The sequence below is a fragment of the Camarhynchus parvulus genome, chromosome 4, assembly GCF_901933205.1.
Source record: "Camarhynchus parvulus chromosome 4, STF_HiC, whole genome shotgun sequence".
Lineage (NCBI taxonomy): Eukaryota > Metazoa > Chordata > Aves > Passeriformes > Thraupidae > Camarhynchus > Camarhynchus parvulus.
The window spans coordinates 30,058,028-30,068,972 of NC_044574.1; the positions used below are offsets into that span (position 1 = coordinate 30,058,028).

The 10,945-nt window shown below is 42.5% G+C and overlaps 1 protein-coding gene across 1 annotated transcript in view; it reads right to left on the reverse strand.

Annotated features, from left to right (window-relative positions):
* The window catches only part of MTUS1 (microtubule associated scaffold protein 1), a 116,522-nt gene extending 113,593 nt beyond the window's left edge, over positions 1–2,929 (reverse strand). Inside the window, 1 exon segment of the mRNA XM_030946778.1 lies at positions 2,800–2,929. The gene's annotated coding sequence lies outside the window, so the exon portion shown is untranslated.
* Between the last annotated feature and the right edge of the window lie 8,016 nt (positions 2,930–10,945).

A 10,945-nucleotide genomic window follows, 5' to 3' on the forward strand; every position in this document is an offset into this window, starting at 1 on the left:
AGGAAAAGCAAAAAACTGCACAGTGCAAGCACTCCCTTAAAAAGAAATACGCTGTTATCATTCTCACTTCAATGTTTTGGAACTGTACAACAGCCAGTTCCACAGCACAAACACTGAAGAAGCACTAATTCTTGCAATCAAGTAAAGCAGAATAAAGAGCATTAACTTTCCCAGCTTTAACTCCAAACTACTCCATAGAATGAGCATTTCACAAACTCACCAGGTAATCTTCCAAATTAAAGGGATAAAGGCAACTAAAAATGCTTGATTTTCCCAATAAAACAGTAAATCAGGATACTTCATGAAACTGAATGAATAGAACAAAATGACATGAACAGAAATAGGGACTTAGGACAGGCAATCACTTCAGCAGCTTCTGTTGAATCATACATACCACACGTGGCACTTCTGACCACATAATCTGATCTCTCATCATCAAACAATCAAACTATAGCAGTGGTGCATCTTCTATGAATATATAATATGCCATATTTCTATACAAAATATGTACATTTATACATGTACATGGCACATATATATGTATAAAAACATAAATGCATCTTTATTTCTGTAGATAAAAAAAATCAGTCCCACACTATCAGCTGGCTAATCTGCATTCCACAGTTCCTATTACAAATCTTAGCAATTATTTTGCTAGATTGCTGAGACCATTAGCTACCTGACATGTTAAATCTCAGCTCAATAGTAAATCCTACAAGATTAAAAAAAAAATCCTCCTTAGAGTTGACATTTTTGTAAAAGAACCTTGGCTCTGCCTGAAAAAGAAACCCACTTCTAACATATGTGGTTGCAGACAAAAGTTTGAAACCACAAAATGCAAGAGTTAGAAACAGAAGTGCCAAATGCATTTAGAGTGTCATTACTCTGTCAAATCTTGACTTTTTCAAGGCTTTGACACTGCACTCCTGCAGTTAGTCAGTACTCAGGTATTGATTTCAGGTGTAAGTAAAACACATGAGAATAAGGAACAATTATGTATCCAGCAGAAAGGCTTCCTATTTACTGAATCACAACTGCTCAAAAATATCATGAAACACAATCAAGGGGAAGCTACTGTAAATTTAACATTTGTTCAAATATTTTTAATTTATGGCATCTTGACATACAGAATCATGCTTACTCAGAATGGAAAATCAGATTAGGTAAAGTTTTAGCATTAGATATACCAGATTATGATCACTGTTTCAGTTACAGATCTGAAGCAGACTGATCTCAGCCAGAAATCAAAGCTTTGCAATATTTTAAAAGTGCTTATATGAATTTTTAGCAGAGCCTTGTTACCACACATCCAATTACTCCATAAAAACAGAGTCAAAGGCAATCCATTGCTCACCCAGGATAATTAGCACTAGGAGAACTAAGCTAACCCCAGTGGCTGGTGTGCAGTCACGCGAGCCAGCCACTGCAATGCTGCTCTGCAGTTCCACCAGAGCACGGTGCACGTCACGAGGAATAAACAATTTTTAATACCAATCTTATTTAGCAATTCAGAGAGGGAGACCCATTATATTAGTTATCACCATCCACTCTGAAGATCTTAGTGATAAAAGCAATGAAGGTTAAAGCTTTTCTATTCCCAAAATTAAAGTTTCACTATATGAAAAGCTTCTATCTCTCCTGACTTTAGAGAGAGGTGTTATTGTGTACAGAATTAATTCAGAAAAAGAAGAAAGAAATTGATTACCCATTAATATATATTCAACAGCGCAGGTATCATCCAATTTTTCAGACTTAGTGTTAACACTATTTTACATTACAGCTACTCTAAGACCTTACAATGCATAGGCAGTGACGAGTAATGATTTCTTTTACCTAAGTGAAAGTCATACATCTGCCAGTGTGAGACTTCATCTTTCAGATAATCCCCTGGTGTGGGGTTTAACCAGCTGGACTGTCCACCACATCACAAGCATAAAGCAAACAAATAATAAAACCAAAGTACAGGCTTAGACCCATGGCAGAATATCACTTACATACCCTAACCAGAAAGGGATGCTCAGTTCTCTGCTTAGATCATGCAGCAGAAAAACAGAGAGGCAAGGTGTTTTCACGGGGTTGTTTTCTGGGCATTTCTTTGTTTTGTTTTATTTTAAATATCTGCACTCTCTCACCTTGGAACAATGGTATCAAGTTAAAGCTCAATGTCCTTTTCAAACTCTAGCTCTCCTCTCCTTGCCAACCTTGCATGGTATAAATAGCAGCAAGCAGAGGAGCGAGCATTAAAAATGCTCCTTTAAAAATCTCGGGAGAGTTCGTGCTCGTAGTGCAGGACCAAAGCACTCCGGGTGCACGACAGCGAGCTGTAGCACATTTTACACATATCAAACACGGCGTCACTGCTCATCTAGATAGAAAAAAAAAAAAAGCTGCGACAGTAATATACAATTTCCATATCTCTCAATACCGAAAACTCCAAACACTCAACTTGGGCCCGCCGAGGCTGTGACCCCTCAGCGCAGGGAAAGGCCCCTCCGGGCGGGCCCCGCTGCAGCCGCACCTGCGCTGCGCCCCGAGGCCGCGGCTCAGCCTCACTTCGCCGGGGCCGCGGAAACGCGGCGGGCAGCAATCGCCCAAGAGCACAGGAGGAAAGTAAGCTGGAGCAGGACGGAGCGGCGGCAGTGACCGCTTGCGCCGGGCAGCCGCAGCCGCGCTCCGCTCTCGTGCCCCGTTATCCGGCCACCCGGGAAGCGCTCGCCAAGACAGCAAGGAGAGAAAGAAAAGGAAGGGAAGAAAGGGGAGCACTCACACTTCTGTAAAAGACAGCAAGTCAGCACTTACGGCGGCATGCGCACACTACCCCTCACTTGTAGATCGGCGCCGCTGCAGAAAACTGCGCCGCGGCCGCTCTCGCCGCCGGCACCGCCTCCCCTCCGCCCCCGCGGAGGCCCCGGCAGCGCCGCGCCCGCACCAGCCCGCCCGCTCCTCGCCAGCGCCGCCGGCTTTGCCGTTCGTGGCTGTCCCGCCCCGGGCTGCGCCCCTTCAGCAGCCCCGCGCCCCCTCCGGGCCGTCCCATGCGAGGCGCCGCCGCCGTGCTCCGGGCGCACCTGCCCCGCAGCAGAGCCCCTCACCTGGCGGGGCCGGGCCGGCCCTGCGCGGTGCGTTTGTCCGCGGGGGCGCCCGGCCGGGCGGTGAGCGAGGCGCAGGTAGCCGAGCGGGGGAACTGGGTCAGCGGCTAAAAATACCGCACGGGATGGAGGAGGATCCGGCCGCCGCAACGCGGCGGGGCGGCCGCTCCTCCTGAGGGCTGTCGGCGGGACCGGGCTGGCGCGGGTCTCGGCGGATGGTGGGCCCTGGCCGAGCCGGGACAGGCAGTGACCTTGCTCCAGCCGGGCAAAGTGCGCTGCTTCAAACTCACAACCGACGGCGACAAAACCTGCCTGGTCTCGTTTCAGTTCCTAAACCGCGTGTGGCTTCACGGCCGGCGCGCGGAGTGAGAAGCCGTGGGATGCCCCGGTGCTGGGGAGCCGGGGTAAATCACCCGCCCGGAGCAGCACCTGGGCCGGCCGGGCCGCATTCCCCCGGCAGGGCCCTGCCCTCGCCGCGCCGCGCTGCCGTCCCTGCGCCCCGGGCTACTGCTGCCGTGCCCACTGCTGCCGGCCCGAATGAGGCAGCGTGGATAACAAGTTTGTTCCTGCAAAGTTCCTGCGACATATTGCGGTGCCCAGGGAGGTGGTAGAGTCGTCACTCCTGGAGATGCTTAAGAGGCATCTGGATCCGGTGCGTAGTGATCGGGTGTACTGGTTACAATGGCAGTGCTGGGTTGACAGTTGGACTTGATGATCTTAAAGGTCTCTTCCAACCTCGAGGATTCTGTGAAATCAGCTGAGAGCTACCTTAGTGAAACAGTGTGTAGCAACACTAAGGCAATGTCTAGGTTACAACAAGAAGTCTCAGGAGGTTCAGGCGTAATTTTCTTGATGGCCTAAGCTGTGCAATGACAGTCTTGGGCTAAGTTTGTGTCTATGCAGAGTGGTTTATAAACACAAACCAGATAGAATGTGTGTGAGTTTACTGACTGGCCACAACTTTAAACTCTGCCATAATTCTTTTTAGCATTCTGTTCACGGTATTATTTGGCCACTTCTTAGGGCGCGACATCCTGGATTTCAGTGGTAGTAGAGCCAGCACTCCCCTCCAGGATCTGTCCGCTCAGATTTCAGTGGAGAAAGTTCATATTGTGGTAGTCTCCCTGTCCCAGTGGAGTAGCTGCTGGGGATTCGGCACTAAAGTTGTGTCTTCACAGTGGTGCCACTACCCATAACGTGAAGCAGAGAGGAAAAATCTTTTACTCATCATTGCAAAGCCCTAAGAAGTAAATTATGCCTATGTGATTTCTGGGGAAGAAAAGCTTCCAAGTGCCAGCAAGGTTGGAGATGCTTACCTGGCATGTCTAGTGCATGAGGGCACAGCTGCCTTGAGGCTCTCTGTGTGCCAATGTAGGAGTCTGTATCCAGGACAGATTTGGTGACTCCACAGGAAATGCTTTCTTGACATCAAGCTAGTTCCCTGACCTTCCTCTCTGCCCTCTTCTACTAGATACAGTTGCTGGCTATTTATATATGTGATGAATATGATTCAGAATTAAACATGCCAGGAAGACACTGCTTCTTTCAACCTAATAATTAGAAGAGGAATACAGCATGATTGCTTTGTTTCATCACCACATGAAAGGGAACTATTTATTGTGGTTGGCTTAGTAGTAACAAACAAAATATTTTATTCCCATCCATGAAAAGCAATGTTGTGTGTCTTTATGGGCTTCATCCAAAGCATGCTGGAGTCAGTACTATTATGTATGGGTTTTCAGTTAGCACGTGACTGCAAATCTAGTAAGCTGGATCAGAGCAAGAGTGCTTTTGGGCTACAATGCTGAGCATTGTATGAAACTTGAGCACCCCAGGATAGTCTATATAGTGCTCCAGACCTTGGGAGGCAAACACTTCAGTAGCACAGCTGAAGCACCCTGGCATGAATCTGCTGCTGTGGCTGAACGTGTGTAGCAAGGGACATAGTGAGATTTTTGTGGTGTCATTAGGTTACTGCTCATGTGAAACTGAGTGATAGATAGTTTACATAGCCAGCCTTTTAGCAAAGTTCACAGGCATGGCTCCAACTGTATGTATCAAGGCTAATCTCAATTACAACTTAAAAATGCCTCTGTCTTTGTCACCGTGGGGATGGTCTGGAAAGTATCAACTGATCGCTACAGCTGAAAGCTTGTGGTGTTGATCTTTATCATGCCAAAGATCACAGTTCATTCAGCGTTTGCTGCAACCATTCTGCTCTGATGGCTCTTTAATTTTTCCTGTTTTTGTTGTTTGTCTAGACCTTTCATACAGCAGTAATCAAGGAGAAAAATCAAATTGAAAACCAGATACTTAGATTTTTTTTTAAAAGAGATAATGAGATAATGACTTTTGCTCCTCTGCCTTTTTTTTCCTTCCTTACTTCTTCTGGTCCATGCATTTTTGAGTTTTATAAATGTTGGAGGAATACTGCAGGATCATGTCACTGAACGTTGAAATTGAAGGGAAGGAAATGAGGAAAAAAAAGGGAAGACAAAATCACTTAAACAAGGAAGATAAATGAAAGACAAAGGGTGATGAGGTCGCAAGTAGCCTGGAGCCCAAAGTAGAATAAAGTATGGAAAAGAATTGGTGACACCAAAGCAAGAGGTGAATATCACAATAGATAGGAAAGGGAATAAATGAAGTAACACGTCTTTTTTATATTATTTCCCTGTTTCTTGTCAGTAGGAGTAGTCAGGTACAGGCTCCACAAATGGCTCTGAATGATGCTTTCAGATGCATTCATACTCCAAGATGAATGTATGTCTGTCTTTAATAATAGATATGATTGCAGCAGGTATAAATAATTTGAAATAGTACCAGGTAACTTGAGTATCAATAACAGTAAAAATGCAGCAGCACAGGACGGCCCAGTCTGTGTCCTGCTGGTATCCAGGGTAATGGATGGTTTTGAATTGGTTATTAGGGAACTCAGTTTCTGTTCCTGACTCCTAATGGTTGCTTGTGTACTTTAATATTATATGGTAATTGCCTAGAAAAGCAGTGTTGTAATAGGGATTGAAATTTAAATTTCCCTACTCCCAGCTAGGGACATTAATTGTTGCATTGCAAAGTGATGCCTTGCTTCCCTGGTCCAATGAATGTGGATTAGTTTGTTCAGAATAACAGACTTTCAGCAGGCACAATGAAAGACATTCCTCCCAGCTAGCCTCTGGCCTGGTGATGAAGGGAATTTCCTGGGAATTATCAGATAGGACTTCTGACTTTGTCAGATAGGACTGCTGTCCTCATGACCCTCCAGGTCTTACATCTGCCTTTTTAGCTGCTGAGAGAACCTCTTTCTTCCTCTCGTGTTTTTGAAAAATGCCAAAATCTAGGTGCAGACCCCACTGGAGCCTAACTCAATAATTAAATGCTTTAGATGCCAAGAAAGCTGTAGTTGGAATGTCAGTAGTTGACAACTCAAATGCTTCTCACACTGCTTGTTGGAGATTGTGGTCCAAGGTACTGCTGCTTCTGCTGTGGTGGGGAATGGAGGCACATGGCCCAGGGCTGTGGCTCCTGGTAGCAAAATGGTGCCAGAACTTGGGGGCTGCAGCTCTCAACACTCAAAACAGCTTGGCTGTGGTGGATTTATAGTCTGTGATAAGTCTTATTCTGGCTGTATTTGGGAAAACACCATGTTGTGGATTTGTTTATGTTACACAGCAATATGTTCATGGGTGATTCTCTGGCATCAGGAGGCTGACTTCTGTCAGACGAAATTCCTGCAGGCTGGAGGTTAAAGCACTCTGTTGTGATGGTTGGTTTGGTTTGGTTTTTTTGGTTGGGATTTTTTAGGGTCTTTTTTTCCATTGGGTTTTTGGTTTTGTTTTTGTTTTTTGAGGTGGAGAGAGGGCCAGTAATGACTGTTGATAACTGCATTCAAATTCTTTAGCAAGTGATGAGTACTGTTCCCCTTTGCTTATGCAGACTACTTAAATAGTATTATTTAAAGTACTACATTAATGCAAAACAAACCTTTCTGCTGGCCAGTGCCAATTTTGGTTTAAGAAAAGTATATCACCACAGTTCAAAGTCTTCATTATCTTCTGAGGCTCAATTACTAATGACTATTCTTTAATTTTTTTTTACCACAAACTTCACATTCATATGACTTACTTGAATTAAATTGTATACTTACTGCCTTGACAACATGTTGGTGAGGTATGCCAGAGAAAATCATTGAGTGGTGCTGCTGGAAATGTTGAAAATGTCTTTGGATAGTAATTTAGGTTTGATCTTAAAATTTTGCTGATGATTTTCCCTGTAATAGCTAAAAGTAACATAATTCTAAGGATCCTTGGTATTTTTCCTCCACAGTTTAGAAAACAATCAGACAGACTGTGTATATCCTCACAAAAAGTACTGGTGAACAGATCACAGATCTCTCAGCTAAATTAGTTACATATGTCATTTTTCTTCCATATGCTTTCCAGTAAAGCAAGGTTCAGACCTACTTACAGGCAGCTCTGGTGAAGAACTAGAAGATACTCTGAATGCTTTAACAATCAGACTAATTGTAGTTTACTTGATTCCCTAATGCAATGAACTCTTTCCTTCACAGGGCCATTATTTGTGGGAAAAACCTCTACACTGCATGTGTTATTCATTATTTATTCCTTCCATTATTTTTAAAGGTACATTTAAGAATGGGCTCATGGTTTCTAGCACAATTCATAAGAACAAATCTATTAAATAATTTTAGGAAGCATTTTCTTATGGCAAATAATATAATTTTCATCTTCTGTGGAGTTAAAATACCTCTTTACTGCTTTATTCCTATTAATATGTCAAGTAATCAATATAGGTTTTTTCCTTTCTGATATTAGTAATTGAAAATATGTGTGATATTCTTCTAGAGGATTTTAATTACTTTCTTTGTAGTTAGATAAATGGGCTAATTCCCCCCCCCCCTTTCTTTAGTGTCATTTCAATGAGTTTACATAGCCATGTGCAGAATGACAGTTGTACTGTTCTGTGCCGATTGTTACACCTTGGCATTTTCCACATACACTGCTTCCTAAGCAAACACACTTTCACAGAAGCAGATTTATTAAAAAATATTCCCAAATATGGTTATTTGTTACTCTGAGCAGAAAGGGGGGGAAGGTTGCATAGTGAACATGATGAACCAGCAGAGTTATCTGTAATGCAATAGCTTCAGTCGAGAATTTAATTGCCTTTGTCAAATCCACGGGGAAGGGATATTACAGCAAGGAAGATGGGTAAACCTTGCAGAAGTATACTGGCAGGGAGAATGGCTGCTGGGAAAGGTTTAATCACAGATCATGGGAAGATGTTTGAGAGAGTCATATATTGCCACAATGTCAGTATTTCCAGTCAAACCTGCCCACTTCCTGAGAGTAGTGGTGTTCTTTGTAGATGTCAAGAAATGACTGACCAGAAAAAACATTTAGAATCCTGGTTTTCAGTCATGCTGAACTGGAGCTGATACTTAAATAACCAAAAGAACACTAATGTGATGAGAGATTTGGTCAAAAGAGAGAGGAAGAGACCTGTAAAAAAAGTGCCAAGAGACGCTAGCTGATGTGATAAAGAGACAATGGTTGACAGTAAATTTCTGTGGCACCTGATAACAAATAAGAGGCGACAGTAGAGGATTTCTTCAAGCAAGATCCTGGCAGATGAGTCAGAAAGCTGGAGAAGTGGGAGATAATGTAGCTGTTAGAGACAGCACAAGACATTCTTGCCTTTTTTTGTTTTCAGATTTGGGTGGATTTTTTTGTTTGTTTGGTTTGTTGTTTTGTTTTGTTTAATTAAAGGAAACATTTTTCCTAAAAGTCCTCCTTAAGATCTTTCTGTTAAAGGAACCATCTGTGGCAGAGAAATGAAGGTGAAGATATAATTCCAAGTGACTATTTGCACAGACCTATCTGAAAGTGTCTTGCTGGAAAACAAATGGTTCTGAGCCTTTAGGAGCTGTGTCTGCAACAGCTCCAAGCCTTCAGCTGAGTGGTTAACTGGGGGCTGCTGAAGAATGATTAGCACTAAGATTTATTTAAGGGAAATTAATAGGAGGAAAAGATCATACAGGCAGTTTCTTTTCCTGTTTTTCAGTGCTTTCATCACTAGCTCACTATAGACCTAATGTCTTAAAAAAAAATTTTGCTGAAGTCAAAGCAATTTCATTCTTATTTGTAGCAGGTCAGCTGCTTTAATTATGCTGAATATTACTTGTTTTTGTCACTTTTCTATGATTACAGAACACATAAATAATATTGCTATTGCAGCATCTACCCAGTGTGAAGCTTGGATGTGAGATTAAGTTAGCAGGATTTAGCAAGTATCATTTGCACCATGGTAAATGTGGACATGGGGATGAATAGGCTCGTAGCCAGCAGCAAATACGTAGTGATGTGACTCCTTCTGACAGGAGAGGAGGCTGAGCAAACTTGCACAGGGTTTTCCAACAGCAAATGCAAAGTAATAGATGCTGACAATTTCTGCAGACCAGCTGACACACAGTAAGTTGTTAATAGGTGCTAACTTGATGGTGCTCCTGAGCTCACAAGATGATGTAATGTTGTGTACCACACTACTTTTGCTTAGATCCTGTTCTATCAGTAATGGCTTCTATGGGTATCACATCTCTAGGTATGTGAATGTGTCTTTCATTAGACACACAGTACCTTAATATTGCAAGTTACGCCATTGTTCACACTGGCTGGAGTAATTAGAACTAACTGTGGTAAATGCAAGAGGACAGAAACAACAGAAAAATGGGAATAATTGTTATATAGGTGTACTAAACAGAAGCTTGCACCAACAAAATAGAGAGGAATCTCTTGAAACCAGTTCTTTGTGGCAATGAGATGTCCCCTCCAGAGCCTTACTGAGAAAGGACAGAACAAAATGCTGTGGGGAAGCTGTGCTGCAGCAGCCTAGGACAGGAGTTAGCCCTCATTGCTCTAAGTCAGGTAACTGGGGAATTAAACCCCTTCCTCTTTTCTTTCTCATCCCCTCTAACACAGAAAGATGAATTCAAACATTAATGCAAGGATAACATGTGCTTTTGATTTGGTGGCTCAAATTGAACTATGTTCTCTGTGCATGAAAGGTTACTGAATGGACAGTAAGATGTCAGGGAAAAACAAGAAAACACAAGTCTTTTCTGGCTGCCATTTTAAAGAAATGTCATTAATCCACTGGGAGCAAGAAAATGAAAATGAATGTTGTATTTTTTTTTCCCTTCTGGGTGGTAAACCATGCCACAAGAAAGAAGGTGACGAAATACAGATGGAATTCTGAGTAAAAATAATCCCGTGGGAGGGAAAAAAGTTTTTTATTTGCACATGATGTGTTTTAGCCCATGTTTTCTATAGCAGCCTAGATAATTTAGAGATCTTAACATGGACTAATTTCTGAACCAGTCTTTATTTTCCTTAAAACAGGCCTGATGTATTAATTTTCTTTCTCCCAGTCCCTGTAACTTATCAGGGAAGCTTTGCTGGGGAAAAATCCTAAGTCTGTTGTTCTTGGCATAGTATTAATGGTTGGACAGACCTTACATAGCAAAAATTTATCCCTGTCTAGGGTTCAAGCTACTCACCTTTACAAACTGGACAAGATTACTGTTGAATCTGGTGTATCTGAAATAAGAACAGCATTATTTTATTGGAAAAATTGCAGGTGAATGAGACAGATCAGGCATGTATTATGTGTCTACAGCACTCTTCACCTGGGATTCGGTATGATTTATCTGTGAAAGTATGTGTTGTTGGTATTTCATACTGTAATGGCAATGTTAAATATAGTTATTAATGAAACAGATAAATGTTGAATTAATATTTTAGATGTCTTATTTTGGTTATTTTGCAGTTTTAAGTGTTAAT